Consider the following 21,615-nt stretch of genomic DNA (forward strand, 5'->3'; position numbering starts at 1 on the left):
TCCGAGAAAAATAAAAGGAAACTACGTCAAACAGTACAAGATTGTCACAATAAAGATTGCACCACAAAAAATTGCACCTCCGGTGAAAAGAACGTGCCTAGAAACCAAAAGATCAAGAGAGCGAATCCCGGTCGAGCCCATTAATTTATCGGACTGTTAAGCAGCCTCTCAATTATGTGAAATTCCGTCCGACTATTTTAGAACACTCAGTCATTATTATTTTAGATTTTAGAAACTGTTTGTGCGTGAATTCAGAAAGGAGTAAGTGCCAAGATCGTTTAAATATTGCAGTTGGAAACATCATAGTTGAACAGCATCATTCCTGCCCACGTGACGAAGCTAATGTGCGTAACTGCAGCAAAGTGTCCATGAAGAAAAGACGATGCCTGTTTCCCAAATCTTAATAAATTTCAGAATTTGGAAGATAAAGGATTAGATTTCATCGCAAATGTGAATTGTTTAAGGCAAACAGAGACGCTATTGGGATGTTTTATAACCCTGGCACTCGTTCGGAACTTAAAGTGAGTGAAGACATTCTGAAATCAACTGAAGGTAATAGTTTTAAAAAACTGACGCTGGTTTTGTTTCTGGCAAATGAATCTTGAAGTTCGATCGTAAAGAAACGGAGGAAAACCTGTGTCAAAATGTAACTGTTTTTATGGACGGACATTTGACAGTTTTTCGAAACAATTCAAACGACTGTGCGCCATACACGTTGACATCATCGGAAGCATCAAGAAGAAACAAGAGGTGTTAACTGTTTCATTTGACTTGCTCCCAGACTAAAGTCAAATTAAAAATGAAATACTTCTTCTGTATGCCTGGGTGGTCTCCAAAAACTGCCATGCTAGACCTTGACATGACTACAATTAAAGCTATGAAAACGGTGTTCCCCGAAACGTGCCTGTCCGGTTGCAATTTTCACTTCAACCGACGTACATATACATCTACATATACAGAAACGCTCCGGAAGCCACCGTACGGTGCGTGGCGGAGTTTACCCTACACCATTACTAGTCATTTCCTTTTCTGTTCTTTTCCTTATGAGTCCTAATTTCTCGTATATTCTTGGTCCTTACACGCAATGTATGTTGGCGGCAGTAGAATAGTTCGGAAGTCAAAGTTCAAATGCGTGTGAAATCTTATGGGACTTAACTGCTAAGGTCATCAGTCCCTAAGCTTACACACTACTTAACCTAAATTATCCTAAGGACAAACTCACACACCCATGCCCGAGGGAAGACCCGAAGCTCCGCCGGGACCAGCCGCACAGTCCATGACTGCAGCACCTGAGACCGCTCGGCTAATCCCGCGCGGCAGTTCGGCAGTCATTTAAAATGCTGGTTCTCTAATTTTCTCAACAGCGTTTCTCGAAAGGAACGTCGCCTTCCCTCCAGGGATTCCCTTTCGAATTCCCGAAACATCCTGTTTTTTGAACCCACCGGTAACAAATCTAGCAGCTAGACTCTCCTAGGATTAACTCCGGAATAGAGGGACACAGAAAAAGACCGATAATTTTGCTGCATTTGTGCTGCAATGGCACAGCTTTCACCAAACAGTGTTGATAAAACTTGTGTGGTACTAATGGAGGAAACGCCTTGTGGAGAAATGATCATGAAGTTCGGATACTATATGATCAAAAACGAATGGAAAATCCTAGTGTACCAATTGAAATGTGGAAGGATTCACGGAACCAAGAATGCTACCGTAGGGTGGCACAGGAAACTGAACTCCCTGATAAATCAAAAACATCCGGACGTGTACTTTCTAATACATTAGCCAAGGAGGAAACATGAAATGCTACATTGGAAAGAAAAATTCCATTGGTCTACCTTTTCAAAAAAGAAGAAAAAGGTACATAGATTTTGACAAAAGGTTAAAAGACGTTATAAGAATAGAGAGTGTCCATTAAAAAAGTCCTAGTCATCAATGCTAACAATGTAAAGTGTAAGCGTTTTACAATGTTTGTTGAAGGTCACAACAAAAGAGTAATTCAAAACAGTTATAGATAAGTGCATGCACGAGTACTGCTTTGTTGGTTTCCTGCTTGCAGCGCCACATAGGCTACGTACGACTTCTCACCCTAAGGCAGGGGTCGGCAAGTAATTTTAGATGGGGTCCGGATACTTTTGAAAATTTTTATCGAGGTTCAGAAAATAAACTCACATTCCTTACTATTCTTTCACTTTAATTTTCACTCGCAAAAAAAGTAAATGCAGTTGGTAGGCATATTTTTATTCAAAAATCCAGAAAAAAAGCTCATATGCCTTACGAACTTTTTATTTTAATTTTCTCTCTCAAACTAATGTGAAATACAATAGATAGACATACTTGAACTTTAAAATCCTGAAAAAGACGTATATTCATTTTCATTCACGAAGTATGAAATACAACAGATAGGCAGAATCTTTTTTAAAAAGAAATTGCATTTACGGTCTTGAGCCAGTTTCTTAAGAGCACCTTATGTGAACAGTGTGTTCAAGGTCAAGGCCGTTAATATCGAGCGATACTTGTTCTTCAAAAAATTCATTTTGGAAAATTAAATTTCACAAATAAATGTGGAGCCATACGTAGTAGCCAGGTATATGGCTAATTGTTTGCCATTTTCATATTTCTCTGGGACATGTTTACCGAAAAATTCTTCATCGGATGAAGTTATGTATGTTTACAAGGAAATGTCTTGATGCAAGCGTGTCATCTCAATTAGGAGTAAAGGCTCGGAAAGGCAGAACATCTTCGCAGCCACATCCGTCCATTCTGCCGCTAGAGAAAGTTCAAAAGGCGATTTTAAGAACAGCGACGGCTTCTCTGTCTCTGAAAAGCCTAGGAAGCTTGCTGCAGATTCCTTCTTAATATCTGACATAAAATTTGAGAATATTGAAACGTCTGTTTCGGAATTATTTTCATATTAAAATATTGCTGAAAGGAGAAAAAATTCTTTATTTTCAATGTCTTTTTGAAAGATATCCCGTTTGCGATGATAAGAAGACACACTTGCGGCAGCAATATAATTCTTCTCTTCAAAAAGAGCGACGGCCATTTCCAACATGCAACTTTTACCATCCCAGAGTCCGAAAATAGTTTTTGGTGTTTTTATTAAACGGCCAACACAAACGCGCCGCCGTTTCTGCAGATTTTTCTTGCTCGCTCATAGAGCGAACTAGGAAGGCCGTGCTTTTTTTGTAAGAAGCTAGATATGCCTGGAGTTTTTCTTGGCGAGCTTCACTACTCAGAGGAAAATTTTTATGGAGCTGCCGATGAGTCGTTTCGTAGTGTCGCTTCAAATAGGCACTTTTAAGAAGAGCGAAAGCTCTGTTGCATAAGTGGCTAAGTGGAAAAGCTCCAGGCCTATCAGGTAGCATAAAACAACAGTGATCAGTCCACTCAGTAAGAAGCTTCATATTTTCGCTGTCAACTTTACGCTTTTAAGGATGTATATCGATGAAAAAGATATATTATAAGCCTCGATAATAACAAAACACTCCGTGCGAGATCGCAACAACTACTCACGAAGTGGCGATAAAATTTGTGTACTTAATTTAGATTCCTTCTTTATAAAAATACAGGCGCCAGACAAACAGCATGTGCCGATGCACCGAAGTGGAGCTGTTTCCTTGTCAAACTGTGTGTTGCCGCACACCAGAGGAGCCGCACGCCAAAGGAGCACCACTGCAAAGGGGGTGCTTCGTTGTCAAAGATCGCCGCCGCCGAGTGAACACGTCTGAAGTTTCATAAAGTACCTTTCAGCTACCGTTCAAGTTACGAGCACATACCAGGTGTAGAAGAATGAAACCGGAATTGGGTTGTAATAATTGCAAGTCTGTTTTTTGAAACCGATAAACAATATTTTATTCAAAATAACCTCCGTTGCTATTTATACATTTCTCCCACCTCTCCGGCAGGCTATGAATGCCATGCAAAAAAATCAGTTCTTCTTTCGAAGCAAAGCAGCCAACGAACCATTTCCGTAAGAGTTGAAGCGTTGTTCAGCGAGAGAATGTCCCAGTGATGCAAAAATAGATGATAATCGTACGCAGCTAAGTCTGGAGAATAGGACGCATGCCCTAATATTTCCCAGCTGAAAGCCTCGATCGTTTCCCTGACCCGTTTTGTTGTGTTTGATAGGGCGTTATCATGGAGAAATGTGACTTATTATGCCTTTTCCCACATTCCGGTCGTTTTTCACGTAATGATCGATTTAAATCGATCATTTGCTGTTGGTGGCGATCACTGTTAATGGTTTTACCAGGTTTTAGCAGTTCACAATAGATGACACCCTTCTGAACCCACCAAAAACGGAACATTGTCCTCTTTCCAAAGCGATTTGGTCTTGCAGTGGGTGTCGATGGTTTGCCTGGATTCACCCATGATTTAGGACGCTTAGGATTCTTAAAATATGTCCATCTTTCACCACCTGTCACTATTCGATGGAGAAAAGACTTTCTTTTGTATCTGGCGAGCAGCATTTCACAAGTGGTCTTTCGATTTGCTTGCGGTCTTTCATTCAGTTAATGCGGAATGCACTTTCCGAATTTCTGCACCTTTTCCATAGCTTTCAAGAGAAAAGAAACGGTTTTCTGCTTCACATTCAATTGCTCCGCGAACTCCTGTTGAGTCTGAGTATCATCTTCATCTATTAAGGTCTGCAATTCGGTGTCTTCGATTTTTTTCGGTGCTTCCCGCGCTCGTCGTTTCTCACGTGAAAATCGCCAGTTTTGAATTTTTTCAACCACTCGAAAAACTGTGTTTTCGCAAGAGCACGTTCGCCTAAAGCTCCGACAAGCATTCGATGCGATTCTGCAGCAGTTTTCTTCAAATGATAACAGAAAACCAATACTGTCTGCAAATCGTAGCACGTAGGCACAAAACTCGACATGTTTACTGGTTTGAAACAGATACCAACGTATAGACCTTGGGTTCTGTCTGTTAACCCTCGTCGTCGGGCCGGCCAGAGTGGCCGAGTGGTTCTAGGCGCTTCAGTCTGGAACCGAGCCACCGCTACGGTCGCAGGTTCGAATCCTGCCTCGGGCATGGATTTGTGTGTTGTCCTTAGGTTGGTTAGGTTTAAGTAGTTCTAAGTTCTAGGGGACTGATGACCTCAGAAGTTAAGTCCCACAGTGCTTAGAGTCATTTGAACCATTTTGAACTCGTCGTCGCCATTAGAGGAAGCAGATGGCGCTGCATACGTGGTCTCATGGACCATTCACTGACGACTAGCACCATCAGTAGGGTAATTCCGGCTTCACACTTTAACACACCTGGTAATATGGTGTTTAAATGAATGTCTTCTCGGATTTAACAAAGGTTTCAGAGGTTACCAGAGTCTGAAATCGATTTAAATAATCTCTTTGTTTATTAAATGAAATTCTTGTGTTGCATTCGTGTGTGCAGAGCTTTTGTGTGGGTCGACATAGCACGCGACGCCGGCCGGCCAGCTTGCTCCTATCCGCCTTCGCTCTTCAGTGCACTCTTTTGCGCTGCACAGCATAGCAACTGTGTGTTTAATCCGCCTACAACTAACCATTAAGAATTATAATTATTCAGGAGTTAATAGTACACTACTAGAAAAATTATAAGGGGGGATCCCCAATTGATCTGTTATTTAAAGAAAAATATTTTTAAAATAATCTGAGCACATAATTTATGCGTGCAAAATTTTCCTCCAGAAGCCGAGCGCTGGACTAAAGCATTTTATGTTCTGCAGTTTGCGAAGAGTGAATCTATAGTTTCAGTTCAACGAACGTTTCGTTTAAAGTTTAATTCTGACACCCCATATGACGAAAACGTCCACCGATGGCATAGTCAATTCGAAACGACCGGATGTGTGGCTAAAGCGGAAAGCACGGGACGACGAGAAGCGTCTGGAGACGGCTTTGACTGGGTTAGAGCATCTTATCTTCGAAATCCAAGAAGACGATTCGGAAAGCAAATGTTTAACTTCAGTTGCCGAAGACGACAGTGTGGAAGGTTTTAAAGAAACGTTGACTCATGCGTCCATCCCGGCTACAGTTAGTACCTGCTTTAAAGCCACATGACTATGGTGCTAGAATTTTCCAAGTGAAATTGTTGCAGTTGGAAGATGACTTTCAATATTCGGTGGTGTTCAATAACGAGGCACCTTTTCATCTATGTGAGGAGATAGCGAAGCATAATGTTTGTATCTGGAGGTCAGAACATCCTCATAAAACTGTACAACATCACAGAGATTTCCCAGAATTAATCGTCTTCTACGCTGTGTTCCGACGTCAAGTGCAACGACCATTTTTTTTTCTCTGAAGCTACCGTAATAGCGGTGGCTTATCCATATATTTTTCAAGAATGGCTATTTCTCTAATTACCAGCTGAACCTGAAAACTCGGCAACAAGATGGAGCTCCTTGCCGTTGTCATGTCTTACTGCGAGGTCCGTTGAACGTCCAAGTCCTTGACCATTAGCTTGGTCATATTGGTCACTACGACAGAGCTCTGTTCTACTGGCCTCCATGTTCGTCTGACCTCACGCCAAGTGTTCTTTTCCTTCGGGGCTTTATAAAACATCATGTTTACGTTCCGCTGTCTACGTTTCACAAATACCTAATGATTTTCTAGAGTTGAGACACAGGACTGAAGAGCCAATTTCTTCCATTACTCTGGACTCGTTAACCAAAGTGTGGCAAGAACTGGACTTAAGGTTGGATGTGCACAAGTGCATATATTGAACATTCACAAGAGGAACTAGTTTATTTTACCTTTAATTTGATGTAATATTTGTTGTAAACGGTCTAAATTAAATTGCTATACCGTACCATTGAAACTGGGTAGTTCTTTTGTGAACGATCTTTATATAACGACTCGAGAGATGTAAGACGTTTAAAATCTCCTGCTTTAGTAAAAAAAAAAAAAAAAAAAAAAAAAAAAAAAAAAAAAAAAAAAAACTGAGTGTGAAATTAAAATTCATAATCTGAAACAATAATCAGTCTTCAACGTAAATTCTTACTAAAACCTAAAAATCACGTATCAGTTGTTTCGATCATATCTAGATCATCGTCAGACCATGTTTCATTAGGTGGCGTGCAGAGAAGACGAGCAGTACGTTTCAGATATCATCAGAATTCATAAACAAAGAAAAGAAATTAAATCATCTCCTGCAGTAATGTTGTAGAAGGAGAAAAAGATTAAAAATTAAAAACCTGAAAGTAAAGTGTAAAAAACATGAAACGCACCTGTTTACTACATGCATAGATATTCCTAAGCCTGGATAAAATGTGAAGGGTTGTTCTTATTACAAAACAATTGGCAGAGCCTGCACCACTATTGTCTCCCCCCCCCCCCTTTTGACCGTCGGGAAACCCACAACTAAATTACGAGGGTCGTTCAGTAAGTATTGCAACATATTTTTTTTCAGAAAACATGTGTGCGGTCGGCTGGTGATTACGAGACCGGACAGGTTTGTGTGTGACCTTTTTGCGATAGTGACAGAGCCTTGCCCAACGACTCACCGTGCTTTTTTTCACTAAGAGGCCTCCGTAGACATTCTACAAGCGTTTATGTACATTTGCGATGCTTTGGTTTCCCGACAGAAGGAACTAAATTACAGCTCTCTGCTTGGAACCTACCTCCGCTACATACGCCGTTTTGTAGGCTACCTATTGCACCGCCGTATATCGGAATTTCGTGAAGCTACGGGGGCTGAAGCGGGAATATTCCACGATCTCCCACAACAAATTAGGCATTTTTTCAACTGAAACTGGCCGAGAAAAAAATTTTAATCCTTTACGTACTGAAACACCACGTTGGCGTCATAGGTTGCAAAGCGAAGGACACCTTTCAGACGACCCCCTCGCCGCCAGCTAGATCTTGTCGCAAGGGACGGCTGTCTATCGAGACATATTCAACAGTACGTGAAGTCTCGACCTTAGCTCTAATCGGACAAAATCTCCTCCGAACACTGCCTCGGAGTGACATGTTGGGCAGTCCTAGGTGAGAGACTCGCCTAGCGACGCCTTTCCGCAGGAAGCAGTGCGGGGCCGAGTGAAGGGCGATAAGGGCCCGGCCGCTGCAAGTGGCGCTCGCCGATAGCGCAAAGTACAGGGCGAGGTGGTGTAGCGTGGCGCGCGGTCGATAGCCATCTGCATACAGCGGCCGGCTGCGAATGAGGGACGGCCCGCTCCTTAAAGCCGATAGCCGCCGGCCAGGAAACAACCCCAGTCACGGCATCCCAAAAGACAACACGGGCCGCCGGCGACGGTCACGAGCGGCCTCCCTGTCCCAGGTCCCGCTCCGTCGAGACGCCGCACGTTGGTTTGTACTGACTGTTTGTACTGATCCGGTCGTGTTGACTCATTCTTTTGACGAGGTAATGTTATAGCGATGACACCATAAGCTCACACTCGTACACTGTAATGTGGTCCCGCCCCCGTAGCTGAGGTGACTAACGTTAACCCACTGATACACAGATAACCGTATATCAGTGCGATGGAGTTATCGACGTATCTCACACGAAAGCCTTAGACTTCTTGTACTAATAATAAACAGAAATATAATGAGGTGACAAAAGTCATGGGCTGGCGAATGCACCAACCGTTGTGGCCCAGCGGTTCTAGGTGCTTCAGTCTGGAGCCACGCGACCGCTACGGTCGCAGGTTCGAATCCTGCCTTGGGCATGGATGTGTGTGATGTCCTTACGTTACTTTGGTTTAAGTAGTTCTAAGTTCTAGGGGACTGATGACCTTAGAAATTAAGTCCCATAGTGCTCAGAGCCATTTCTCATCACGGACAACGCAGTAGCCAACGGCCTCATTTCACAACTGAGGGCAGCGGCGTTTGCTTAGAGTTGTCAGTCGTAACAGACAAGCAGTAATGCATGAACAACAGAAGAAACCGAAGTAGGGCATGCGACGAACGTATCCGTTAGTACAGTGCTGCGAAATTTGGCCATAATGGACTATGGCAGCAGGAGACTGATGCGAGTGCCTTTTCTAACAGCACGACATCGCCTGCAGTGCCTGTCCTGGGCTCTTGACCGTATCGGCTGGACCCTATACGACTGGAAAACCGTGGCCTACTCAGATGAGATCCGATTTCATTTGGTAATAGCTGATGGTAGGTTTCGAGTGTGACGCAGACCTCACCTCAACAAGGCGCTGTGCGAGCTGGTGGTGGCTCCATAATGGTGTGAGCTGTATTTGCTTGAAACGGACTGTGTTCTCTGGCCCAACTCAACCCATCATTACCTGGAATTGGTTATCTTCGGCTATCCAGAAACGATTTGCCGTCATTTATGGAGTTCATGTTCCCAAACAACGTTGGAATTTTTATGCGCGACAGCGCGCCATCTCACCAGCCTGATTTGTTCGCTATTGGTTTGAAGAACATTGTGGATGTTATGTTATGTTATGTTAACCGGGGACCTAGAAACGACGGAGAGGCTCCGTCCCCGCCGCAGCCGCAGTGGTCAGCAACCCCATGACGACTACCGCAGTCCACTTCACCCCTCCGCCGCCCCACACCGAACCCAGGGTTATTGTGCGGTTCGGCCCCCGGTGGACCCCCCAGGGAACGTCTCGCACCAGACGACTGTAACCCCTATGTTTGCGTGGTAGAGTAATGGTGGTGTACGCATACGTGGAGAACTTGTCTGAGCAGCAATCGCGAACATAGTGTAGCTGAGGCGGTATAAGGGGATCCAGCTCGCATTTGCCGAGGCAGATGGAAAACCGCCTAAAAACCATCCACAGACTGAGCGGCTCACCGGACCTCGACACAAATCCGCCGGGCGGATTCGTGCCGGGGACCGGCGCTCCTTCCCGCCCGTAAAACATTGTGGATAATGAGTGAATGATCCAGCCACCCAGATCGCCCGACATGAATCCCATCTAACATTTCTCGGGCATAATCGAGACATCAGTTTGTGCACAAAATCCTGCAATGGCAACAATTTCGCAATTATGGGCAGCTATAGAGGCAGAAAGGCTCAACATTTCTTTGCAGAGGACTACCAACGACTTTTAACTCCAAGTCGAGCTGCAGCACAATGCTGCGGAAAAGGGGGTCATACACAATATTAGGAGGTATTCCATGACTTTCGTTGCCTCAGCGTGCAACTCCTCGAGAACTGCTTGACCAGATAAACTCCGTTTTCCACTAGCAAAAACCAACACTTGCATATGGATGATTGGACACACAACAACGCATATAATAGTTAATACACAAGCGAATATCAAACTCTGCTTATATTCTGCACCAGCAGTCCCGGCAATGTTTCGCAATTGATAAATATATAAAGTAATTGGCTATACATCCCAAACACCTTTCGCCCCTATTTTCATTGTCCATCCCCACGTTCTCCCTCTCTTTGTCCATATTCTCCTCCTGCCCCCTTTCTCTGTTTGCGTCACCTCACCCTCCTCCTGCCCGTCTCCTCCGCACCCCTCGCTCCGCCAAAGCTATAACCTCATGCCCCTCTCAGTGATCTTGAGTCTTGTTTGTTGCAAACGAAATCTTGACTTGGAGTTGAATCCGCTTGAAATTAATGAGTAAATCGGCTGGAATTATTGGTATATCAAGTATCTAAGAAGCTGGCGGCTGTGGTCAAACGGTTCTAGGCGCTTCAGTCCGGAACCACGCTGCTTCTACGGTCGCAGGTTCGAATCCTGCCTCGGGCATGTGTGTGTGATGTCCTTAGGTTAGACAGGTTAAGTAGTTCTAAGTCTAGGGGACTGATGACCTGAGATGTTAAGTCCTATAGTGCTTAGAGCTACTTGAACCATTTCATTTAAGTATCTAAGGAACCTCTACAGCTCCTGCATCTGTGAGGATAGTAGCTTCAGTGAAAGTATTTCGCACAGTTTTAATCAGTGAATGGATAGGATTACAAAATTTCGGAAGATTCACATTCTGCAGAGGTATATCAATCAATACCCCATACCACAACACTCCCATTTCCTGTACGGCGGAAAGGAAGGAAGGAAACAAAACAGCACATTCTCGTGTAGACAATTTTCCTTTGAAACGATACTTATGGGGAAAGAATATCTGTGGTAGTAATAATTTTTTCTAATAGCTTATATTCCCTGCTTCCGCAGTTGAAACTGAGCGCGAGAAAATAAGGAAACTGCTCGTTATCAGAGCACAGCACTGCATTTCCTCTCTAAACAGGAAACCTGTAAATTTTCGTTTAAAAACATTTGTTTACCCATGTCCGTTTGAATATTGATGTATACTGTAGAAACCTAGAGTCAATCTTTCAAGGATATTTCTAAATATTTGCTGACAGCGTTTATCGTTTATGTATTAAATTAAGGTTAATTTATTAAATATATGGATAAATACGTAGCCAACGTACAGACAAATGTTCTTAAGAGTGTCGTGTGAAAATGTGAAGTAAGGTCGTGGAGAACTTTTCGAGACGTTTGGTAACAACGTTTCCATTTTATACATGGAAACTAGATTTATATAGTGTATATATTAAAATATATAGCCTATGTCCTTCCGACAGTCATTAGAATATCGTGTAAAAATATTAGGTAAACAAGTCAAGTACTTTTCGAGCTTTTTGGTATCAGCTTTAAGCAAGGACTTATCTTTATATTGTACTATAGAATAGATGAACTTTGGAAGATAGCAGAGAGTACAAATCACACGAAGGATTTAGGGAATATTCTCAGAATACTCATAGTAAATATGCCTCAGATACGTGATAATCGTGTATAAATCACATCACAAGCTGAAGTAATCGTATGACGAATAAACTACAAGTAAAAGATAGAGTAATACATGCGAAAAACCTAGCAAGATATGTCAGCAGGCAGAAAAACCAGACAGAAAAATAATGCTTACAATGAACACGATCTTACTGCTCTCCAACAGAAATTCTCTGTCGTTTCGGAAGAGACAGTAGTATTTTACAGACTATTAAGACGCACTTTTTTCTTCGAAAAATTGTCTCGAACATTCAGGCTCGAATTATATTCGGAATTAATATAAACATTTTCAATGTTTGGTTTTAAATTCCCACCAGTCTAACAATCGTCCATATATTTGATCCCGCGGGAAACCTATCTCTATCTAACAACAATGGATTCATCTGACAGCAGCACTGCACCGATGCGACGAACAGGAGTTGCGGCGATTCCCAAACTTGCTAACACTGTCTCCCTCCCGCTCCGCCAACACAAGCCCAGAACACCGTCAAGCCTACGATGCGTCATTGCAGTCTACGGTGCCAGTGAACTTGAATTGAAAGTGATTTGTGTCATTGGTAGCAGTACAAAATTTTGTTAGTAGCTAGTTTCGTAAGGGAAAAAATAAATGGTCTTCATATGATGCGAACTACAAACTGAAAGTAATTACATATGCAGAAGAACATGGAAACAGAGTAGCTGAGGGACATTTCGGCCCTCCGCCAACAGAAATGTTTAGCACGTGAACAAAAATAAAAATACCTCATAAAATGCCACAAGAGTATGAAGAGAATATATTATCTTTACAGAGCTTTATTTTTCAACGTCGAAAGAAAACCAGTATGGAACTAAGCTAAACAGCGAAATTTGACGAAACTCATTTGACATTTAATGTGTCGAGTAACAGACTGTTCCATGAAAGGTTCTAAAACTGTAACTATAAAAAAAAAGTGGACATGAAAAAATGCACTACTATGTTGTCCTTTCATGATGTGCTGACGGTACTAAATTTAATCTAGTTATCATTTTCAAGCGCAAAATAATGCCGCAACCTTCTGAAATACCGTCAAGTGTTATTGTTCACGTACATGACATGGGCTGGACGCACGAGGCTCGTACGAAATTATGGATTAACCAGTTGTGGGAGAGAATGAAAGGTGTTTTATTAAAGATGAGTTCTCTTCTTGTCCTACATCAATTTAGTAATCATTGAGACAGGGAAATACAGAGAGATTACTGTTATTCCGGGAGGACTTACTTAACAATTGCAACCTCTTGATGTCTCGATAAATAAACTATTTACGAGAGAAATGGAACAAATGGTTGAAAGATGAAACCAAAATGAATACATGCCAAAGGGATCTTTAAAGCGGCCTACAATCAAACAGCTGTGTCAGTGGATAAAACTGTGCTGATCTAGAGTGAGTAAGACATTATCGTTAAATCTTTCAAGAAGTGTGGCATTGGTAACGCTCTCGATGGCAGTGAAGACCATCTTAAATGTAGAGAGGACAACGATGACGACAAAGAGGAAGAAGAGAAGAAAGTTCAGATAACAATTTTTCGGGAGTTTAAAGGTCAGTTCGGTTTTAAAAACTAGGAATTGTTTTTCTGGCTTTGTAATCTGAAAACGGTAAAAATTTTATTTAAAAGAAAATCCTTAAAAATTAGGCTGCGTCGTACAATTCATAAAATACAGTATTTAATTTCGAAATAGCATATTGCATTTTGCAGACAAAAGTATCTCACCGTTGTAGAGGAGTCTTTGTAAGTTGTTGTTGTTTTCAAGAAAGAAGGATTTCATTTTTCTGTTTTCCTTTCCGAAGAGCAGATGCACAACGACCATGAAGACGTGATTTGTTTCATAATAGGAAATGGATTTTTCAGTTCAACAACAATATCCTGTTTTTTGCGTTCCTTCTGCGCTTGAACACTTAGGCAACAGGCCTGTTCTGACTGAACATGAATAACTCGACCTCTTTTTCGCCTGTCCTGCTTCTTTCTGAGGGCTAATACTTCTTTACGGCGAATGGAATACTGTCTTCATTCATCCGTTTCTGGCGTTTTCCCCATTATTTTCTGTATTCTTCAGTCTCCTCTTTTAAATTATAAATGCCGGCTGCGGTGGCCGAGCGGTTCTAGGCGCTTCAGTCCGGAACCACGCGACTGCTACAGTCGCGGGTTCGAATCCTGCCTCGGTCATGGATGTGTGTGATGTCCTTAGATTAGTTAGGCTTAAGTAGTTCTAAGTTCTAGGGGACTGATGACCTTCCATGTTCAGTCAGAGGCATTTGAACCGTTTTAAGTTATAAATTCCCAATTCTTCCTTGATATGATCATTTTTAATTTGCTTGTAGGTCCACATATACGCTGAAATTAGTCAGTATTTTTTTACACGTCTTTGCCTATGTCCAGAATTACAACGCTTCCGAAGTAACTAAAATTGGTTACTTGCTCACGTACCTTATTTTTGGTCGAACTGGGAGTTTTCCGTAGTGTGCCATAACTTTTGTTTTAGTGGCAGATATATTTAGAGTTTAGTATTTTCTTCCCAATTTATATAACTTACACTCAAAGTGTTGTAAGACTGCCTTTCTATACATTACATCATTGGGACGCAGCATAGATGGTAATTGGTTGCAGTGAGAAAAAGTGTAGCGTTTGCAGTGGAATCGTTTGCAGGGTTTGGTTTTCGATTTTTGGAGGCTTAATTGTTTTTATCTTCTTCATTTTTGTTTTCTAATGACTGCAGCCGACAGAACAAAATCAGTTTTGTTTCCTATTACGTCGAATATTGACAATAATGCAATATGCATCATTTATTGTGACTACTGTATTTATGTAATTCTTTAATTATTTATTTTAAGAATATAGATCGTTGGTAGTAAATCATTAACTTCATCCAAAAATATTACAATGTTTTCATGTTGATCACTGCAAATCGTCTTCTATAGGTTTTGTACAAACATCGAAAAAAAGTTTTGCATTACCCCGTTTCCCAGAACTCCTGAAGGTAGACGTTGACTGTGGATATTGTATCACAGACCCAGTCCCTTTTGACTGTTCAGAGATGTTACTAAAGTCGCAGAAAGATTTAAACATCCATGTATGAGCAGTGCCTGTTAGACGGAGGGGTTCCGACAGCTGACCAGTTCCAGTCATTTCATTAGGATGGAGGAACATGGCTCATGTTGTCTGTAGTTCAACCATGCCTAGACGGTCAATACCACGGTTCGATCGCGTCCGCATTGTTACTTTGTGCCAGAAAGGGCTCTCAACAAGGTAAGTGTCCAGGCGTCTCGGAGTGAACCAAAGCGATATTGTTCGGACATGGAGGAGATACAGAGAAACAGGAACTGTCGATAACATTCCTCGCTCAGGTCGCCCAAGGGCTACTACTGCAGTGGATGACCGCTACCTACGGATTATGGCTCGGAGGAACCCTGACAGCAACGCCACTATGTTGACCAATGCTTTTCGTGCAGCCACAGGACCTCGTGTTGCGACTCAGATTGTGCGGAGTAGGCCGCATGACGCGCAACTTCACTCCTGACGTCCGTGGCGAGGTCCATTTTTGCAACCACGGCACCGTGCAGTGCCGTACAGATGGGCCCAACAAGAAGCCGAATGGACCGCTCAGGATTGGCATCACGTTCTCTTCACCGATGAGTGTCGCATATGACTTCAACCAGAGAATCCTCGGAGACGTGTTTGGAGGCAACTCGTTCAATCTGAACGCCTTAGACAAGCTGTCCAGCGAGTGCAGCAAGATGGAGGTTCCCTGCCGTTTTGGGGTGGTATTATGTGGGGCCGACGTATGCCGCTGATGGTCGTGGAAGGCGCCGTAACGGTTGTGCGATACGTGAATGGGACCCTGCGACCAATAGTGCAACCATATCGGCTGCGTATGGGCGAGGCATTCGTCTCATGGTCGACAATTCGCACGTCCACTGTGTATATCTTGTGAATGACTTGCTTCAGGATAACGACATCGCTCGACTTGAGTGGCCATCATGTTCACCAGACATGAACCCTATCGAACATGCCTGGGATAGATTGAAATGGGCTGTTTATGGACAACGTGACCCACCAAACACTCTGATCGATCTACGCTGAATCGCCGTTGAGGAGTGGGACAATCTGGACCAACAGCGCCTTGATGAACTTGTGGATTGTATGCCACGATTAATAGAGGCATGCATCAATGCAAGAGGACCTGCTACAGGGTGTTAGAGGTACCAGTGTGTACAGAAATCTGGACTTCCATCTCTGAAGGTCTCGCTGTGTGGTGGTACAACATGCAATGTGTGGTTTTAATGAGCAATAAAAAGGGCGAAACTGATGTTTATATGTTGATCTCTATTCCAATTTTCGGTACAGGTTCGGGAGCTGTCGGAACCTAGATGATCCAAAACTTTTTTGATGTTTGTAGAAGGTAAATGACAAGCCTTATGTCTTCCCTCATGCGCTATCAAAGTAAGGAAATGAAAAGAAATAAAAAAATGTGTTATGGCTAGGTAGGCGTGTAGACACGAAATCTGAACAGTCGTTTTCAGACGGATAGAGCACAGCACTTAGGAGATTACACAATAGTTCTGTTTTCAGAACTCAACAGTGTCTTGGGCCAATATCATAGGCTCAATTTTTCCACACGTGTAAATTACAAGTGTTTGACGAACGGATGTCACGTCACTGCGCAGAGCCTTACAGGGCGTTAGACAAACTACTTTGTGCCAGAGCGTCGGCAATTAGACTGTGGGACGTCTGGGACCTATTTTTACCTTAATTGTACTGAGCAAAATGAATCGTAGATGTTTCAGCAGCCGATGATGGAACACCTTAACTGGTACTCTTCCATGAGCTTTGGGCACTAAACGTATAGCGAAATATCATAGTGTCAGCCAGCGTTCAGAAGACGCAGTGACAACTTTCTTGTGGGCCTCGTATTTGGCTGCCTTCATCCGACCCATCACCGAGCGGGGTGGCGCAGTGGTTAGACACTGGACTCGCATTCGGGAGGACGACGGTTCAATCCCGCGTTCGGCCATCCTGATTTAGGTTTTCCGTGATTTCCCTAAATCACTCCAGGCAACTGCCGGGATGGTTCCTCTGAAAAGGCACGGCCGAATTCCTTCCCAATCCTTCCATAATCCGATGAGACCGATGACCACGCTGTCTGGTCTCCTTCCCCAAACCAACCAACCAACCATCATCCGACCCATCATGAAGTATTAAGTGTTTATTTCATTCGCCTCGAACTGAATAACTCCAGATCAACTGATGACGGTTACCAAAGATGGTAAATAACAGAGATTCGAAGTTGGCAGAAGGAAATTGCGCTCACAAATATGTATTTGTTAAGTGTGTCAGGGGCGCAGGTAGGCGTGGCGAACAAGGGCAGTGCTCTGGGATCCCCGAGAATAAGGAGCCCCCTGGATCCCGAAGGAAGGAAGAGATAAAGGAAAAGAAAAAATTAAAATAGAGAGGAGAACTGCAAAAATCAGTCAGATTTATCAGTCAGCTGATTCCGGGTTTCCTAGTGTTAGTTGACATAGATCAAGTGCTACTACTACTGAACATGACAGAACTTACCGACAGTGTGGCGTTGGAAGTACTGGTTGAAATTGCTCGGTAAATCGCTCTTGTGTGGCGGTGTCTATGACAGTGAGCGGATCGTCACCCGCAAAGTACACACCATCTTCCACCTGTGAAACAGCGAAAAATTACTATTTCCAACTTATCTACGGGACCAACAAGAAGAAAGAAAATATGAAATCTTTATGTACTTCCTGATCATAGCATTAGACACACCCTTAATAAAACTGTGACGAATGTCAGCAACTACGGCAGCCAACAAATGGTTTAACAACACCTAACGCACGAGATCCTATCAACATCAAGGCACAACAACATAGCACATCAAGACCTAGGAGGATAGGTACAATAGTCCGCCGAATTAGAAATTGTTCTACACCCATCCACAACGCAGTTCCAGGTACGAATACTACCAATGGACGAGTTTCATTTAAATAAAAATTGAAAGACTTCTCGTAAGTGAAATCGAAAACATTATTTTTCATGAATTAGTAATTTGTATGTTTCATTATTGTTAACTCATTCATTATTCATTGATTTTGTCACAGTGTCTAAATATTTCTAGTACGTAAATATAAAACGTTGAATTAATAATGTAAAGTCTGTAAACATAACAATATCGCTGCCAGCATTGCCAGAGACATATCGCTCGTGTGTCGTGCCCTTAATGAAATAATCGTCAACGGGACTACTTGATGAGTCACACTAGGTGGTAAACAACGACATAAGAGGTCATATATAAATATTAAATACGGCTGTTAATTGTTTACCATTAAAATGAAATAGAGCATAAAGATATGACGCCCAGAATCTCACTCTTACTGTGCGCAGCATCGCTTAATCGCCAAAGTTACAGCTACGAGTAAGTTGACCAATCTAGTACTGGAGAGATGGCCAACGGCGTTGCCTCCTTGAATACATGCCGGCACGTTAGCTCAGCGTTTTCAGTCAGAGAGCTGGATTCTCTCTGTAATAAAAAGAACACTGTGTGAAGGGTTTAACGATGAACATGAAGAGGTGTCATGTAACGTCCACCAGACCAAATGCCGAGAACAATGACGAACAAAATGGAAAAAACAGAAGAAAAGAAATACGTGTTTCCGCCATGTCACCGGCGCTAAGCGACGTCCGCCGTGTCCGGTACTTGGATGGGAAGCCGCCTGGATACGCCACGCAGCTTTCCCTTTACCTTTCCAGGAAAGGGGAGGAAATGTAGTGGTGGAAAGTTCCTGACCACCAGACTTAACGCCAAAGTCTTGGATTAAATTACAAACCTCTCCAACGTGTCTCATGAAGTGGGAGCGTGTGACAATGGTGATCCGCCCGGGAGATGAGGACGTTAGGCTTGGCGGTTTCAAATGGTTCAAATGGCTCTGAGCACTATGGGACTTAATATCTGAGGTCATCAGTCCCCTAGACTTAGAACTACTTAAACCTCCCTAACCCAAGGCCAACACACACATCCTTGCTCGAGGCAGGATTCGAACGTGCGACCGTAACAGCAGCGCGGTTCCAGACTGAAGCGCCTGGAACCGCTCGGTCACAACGGCCGTCGCTCGGCTGTTTCCTTAGCGCTAATCGAGAGGAGCAGTCTACGACTTTCACCCTGTCCATTTTCTCATCATCATCATCATCCAAAGCACACACATCACACTACACACACACACACACACACACACACACACACACACACACACACACACACAAACACACGAGCTCGCATACAAGCAAGCGCGCACACACACATACGCGAGCACACACGCCCACATATATCAGAATCATCTAAACGTACCATATACAGTTAACACACCCTTTTCACATTTCTCCAGCGAATAGTGCCATTGCGCGAAGGATAGGCAAAATTTTTCCAATCAGGCGGCTGAACGTGCCCTTCAGGTCTGCCAGCCAACCATACGATACGATTTTACTTTTTACAGGAGATACGAGAAGCCAAGAAAATATCGGCGGACTGAACTGGGACTGACAATACGAACTGCGTCGAAAAAAGGCGATAAATTTAACTATTTGTAAGCTGAATAAACAATTTCAAATCGCATTTCATTCTGTTAATAGCTAAAGTATTTAAGACCTATCTGGTTTAAAATATAAATCAGTTTTCTGACAAAAACAAACAATAAGCAACAAATATGTTAGAAATTCTTACAAAACTGTATTATTTGTTCTGATATGTGCTTGAAAATCCTACGTTTCAAGACACCATTATGATATACTCGATTCTTACAAAACTGGAAAATGTGTGCTTCAAGACATCATGGTAATTCGCTCGATTTGTCGACATTATCTATACAATCGAATGCGTAAGTGCAGTAGACACCGAAACTTGGTTGCAGATGAAAATCCCTTTGTTTTCCAATTTTCCTGTAGGTACAATATTTATAAAAAATTGGTTTCTGCTCCAGACAAGCCGTAATAAAGAGCCTGTTTGACTGGTCTGCAAAAGCAAATCACCTTAAACATATACGCCTGTCAGAATGTATGTCGTTCGTCCACCGAAATAACGCACTCCATGTAACGCTTGTGTTTTAGGTTTTACAGATCGGCAGATATCAGACGCTTTTTAACGGCTTACCTTCCAAATGGGATCCTTGCTCTGCGCTGTTGCTGCATTCCAGAGTTTTCTTATGGCTGGAGAAAGGCAAGTGTGTGTTTCTCACCAATCATCTCGTCGCAAACTGTTGCTAAGCAACGGTGTGGGCTGCTGCACGGACTCCTGTATTGTTGCTGCTTCACGTTGCGATATGTCGCTTACTCTTAGAGGTCATGCGGAAAATAACCCCGCATAACTAAGGTGACAATTCTACGATAACATGAAAGCGTAGCTAGGCTGGGTAAGGGGGACAATGCTCAGGGACCTGCGAGAGCAAGGAGCTCATGGTGCATGAGGGAAAGAATGGAGTACTTAAAATGGAAAGGAAAAGTGGAAAACTTAGCAAAAAAGCTATGTGAAAACAATAAAAGACGACTCTGGAAATCCATCAGAGGTAAATATACGCGAATCGTTTATTTCGTTTACCCAGCTCAACGATCAGTCCACATTAGGTCTGAAAAACCAATTAATGGAATCCATAGTATGGCAGTGCGTCGACACAATTAAATGTTGCGGTCAAGGCTATGACGGAGCGTTCATCATGAGTGGCGTATGTAGTGGTGTGAACAACACCATCAAGCTACAATTTAAACTTAATCCTTAAAGACGCTGTAGGGGCTAACCGAAAAACAGTCCAGTATTTCTAATTAGTTGAGAACATCTGCAAACTTTTTGGCCACATAGAACTAAAAATCTTGTTTAGTCAGTACTTCCAAGGTAGCGCTAATGACACTAATCGGAAGTCCTTGAGCTTAGAGACGCAACACCTTCTATATACTTACAGATTCATTGACTTTCTTAAGGATCTGAGAAACATAATTCTTACAAGTAAGAAATATAACGAACTGGATTTAGCAATACGTCCTAAAAACACGATTGAATCCTCCAGCTTTCTTGTCCAATATAAAGTACTTGAATGGATCAGTACTGTGCCTAAGGCCTTGAAATTCGAGAGTACTGACGTTGCAGCTGCATAAGAACTCTTAGGAACGCTGTGCCCATAATGGGTAACTTGACAAACGTCCTACGTCTGTGAGAGATAGGTATCGAAAGTAAATTTTGTAACAAGCTAATAAAACCAATAAAGAAGCACTTCGACGATCTACACGAGTAACTAGACTTAGGATGATATTTTTTAACTGAACAAATGGCATACTTATTCGCAACAAAATACTTGGTTTTAAGGAATAAAGAAAGCTATAAACACATACGGAGCAAATCAAACTTTGTTGATATCTACTGATTGTGCCAAAAATCTTAAAAATCAAGCCCTTTAGTTTTCTATGACACTCTCAAGACTTTTCTCTTTTATTACCAACACAGTTTTGCTGATAAGAACGTCGTTTGAAGTATAAATATCGAAACTGTCTGGTGCGCAAGACGTTGGAGCTGATCTCGACCTAATGCGACGTACGCACAACCGTCGCGATATCCTTAGGTGTTATAAGACTTCTACAGTATGCGAGGAATAGAAGAAGGCTATGGTCACGATAATTTGAAAGACGATCGAGTATAACATAAATGTCGACATATCTTAATAAGCAAAACTCGAAGGCAAATCGCCATACATCTGACAAAAACGAGCTATGAGAGACGATGTGCAGACGACGTTTGTTGAGCTGTGGATGGAATGGGGCAGAAGGAATGGACTACCTTTCATCAACTTGCATTTGGCTTTTCATGCCAGTATTTACGCCGCTGAAGTGCATTAAATATGAAAGTGAAAAAATTGTCATCATCACATTAAAAGCGT

The 21,615-nt window shown here is 42.6% G+C and overlaps 1 long non-coding RNA gene across 1 annotated transcript in view; it reads right to left on the reverse strand.

Annotated features, from left to right (window-relative positions):
- Positions 1 to 21,615, reverse strand: part of LOC126100747 (uncharacterized) — a 439,006-nt gene that overhangs the window by 199,527 nt on the left and 217,864 nt on the right. The window contains exon 2 of the long non-coding RNA XR_007522204.1: positions 17,252 to 17,364. This is a non-coding gene — a long non-coding RNA (uncharacterized LOC126100747). The remainder of the gene's footprint in view (positions 1 to 17,251; positions 17,365 to 21,615) is intronic.

Source organism: Schistocerca cancellata, chromosome 9 (assembly GCF_023864275.1).
Source record: "Schistocerca cancellata isolate TAMUIC-IGC-003103 chromosome 9, iqSchCanc2.1, whole genome shotgun sequence".
In the NCBI taxonomy this organism is placed as follows: domain Eukaryota; kingdom Metazoa; phylum Arthropoda; class Insecta; order Orthoptera; family Acrididae; genus Schistocerca; species Schistocerca cancellata.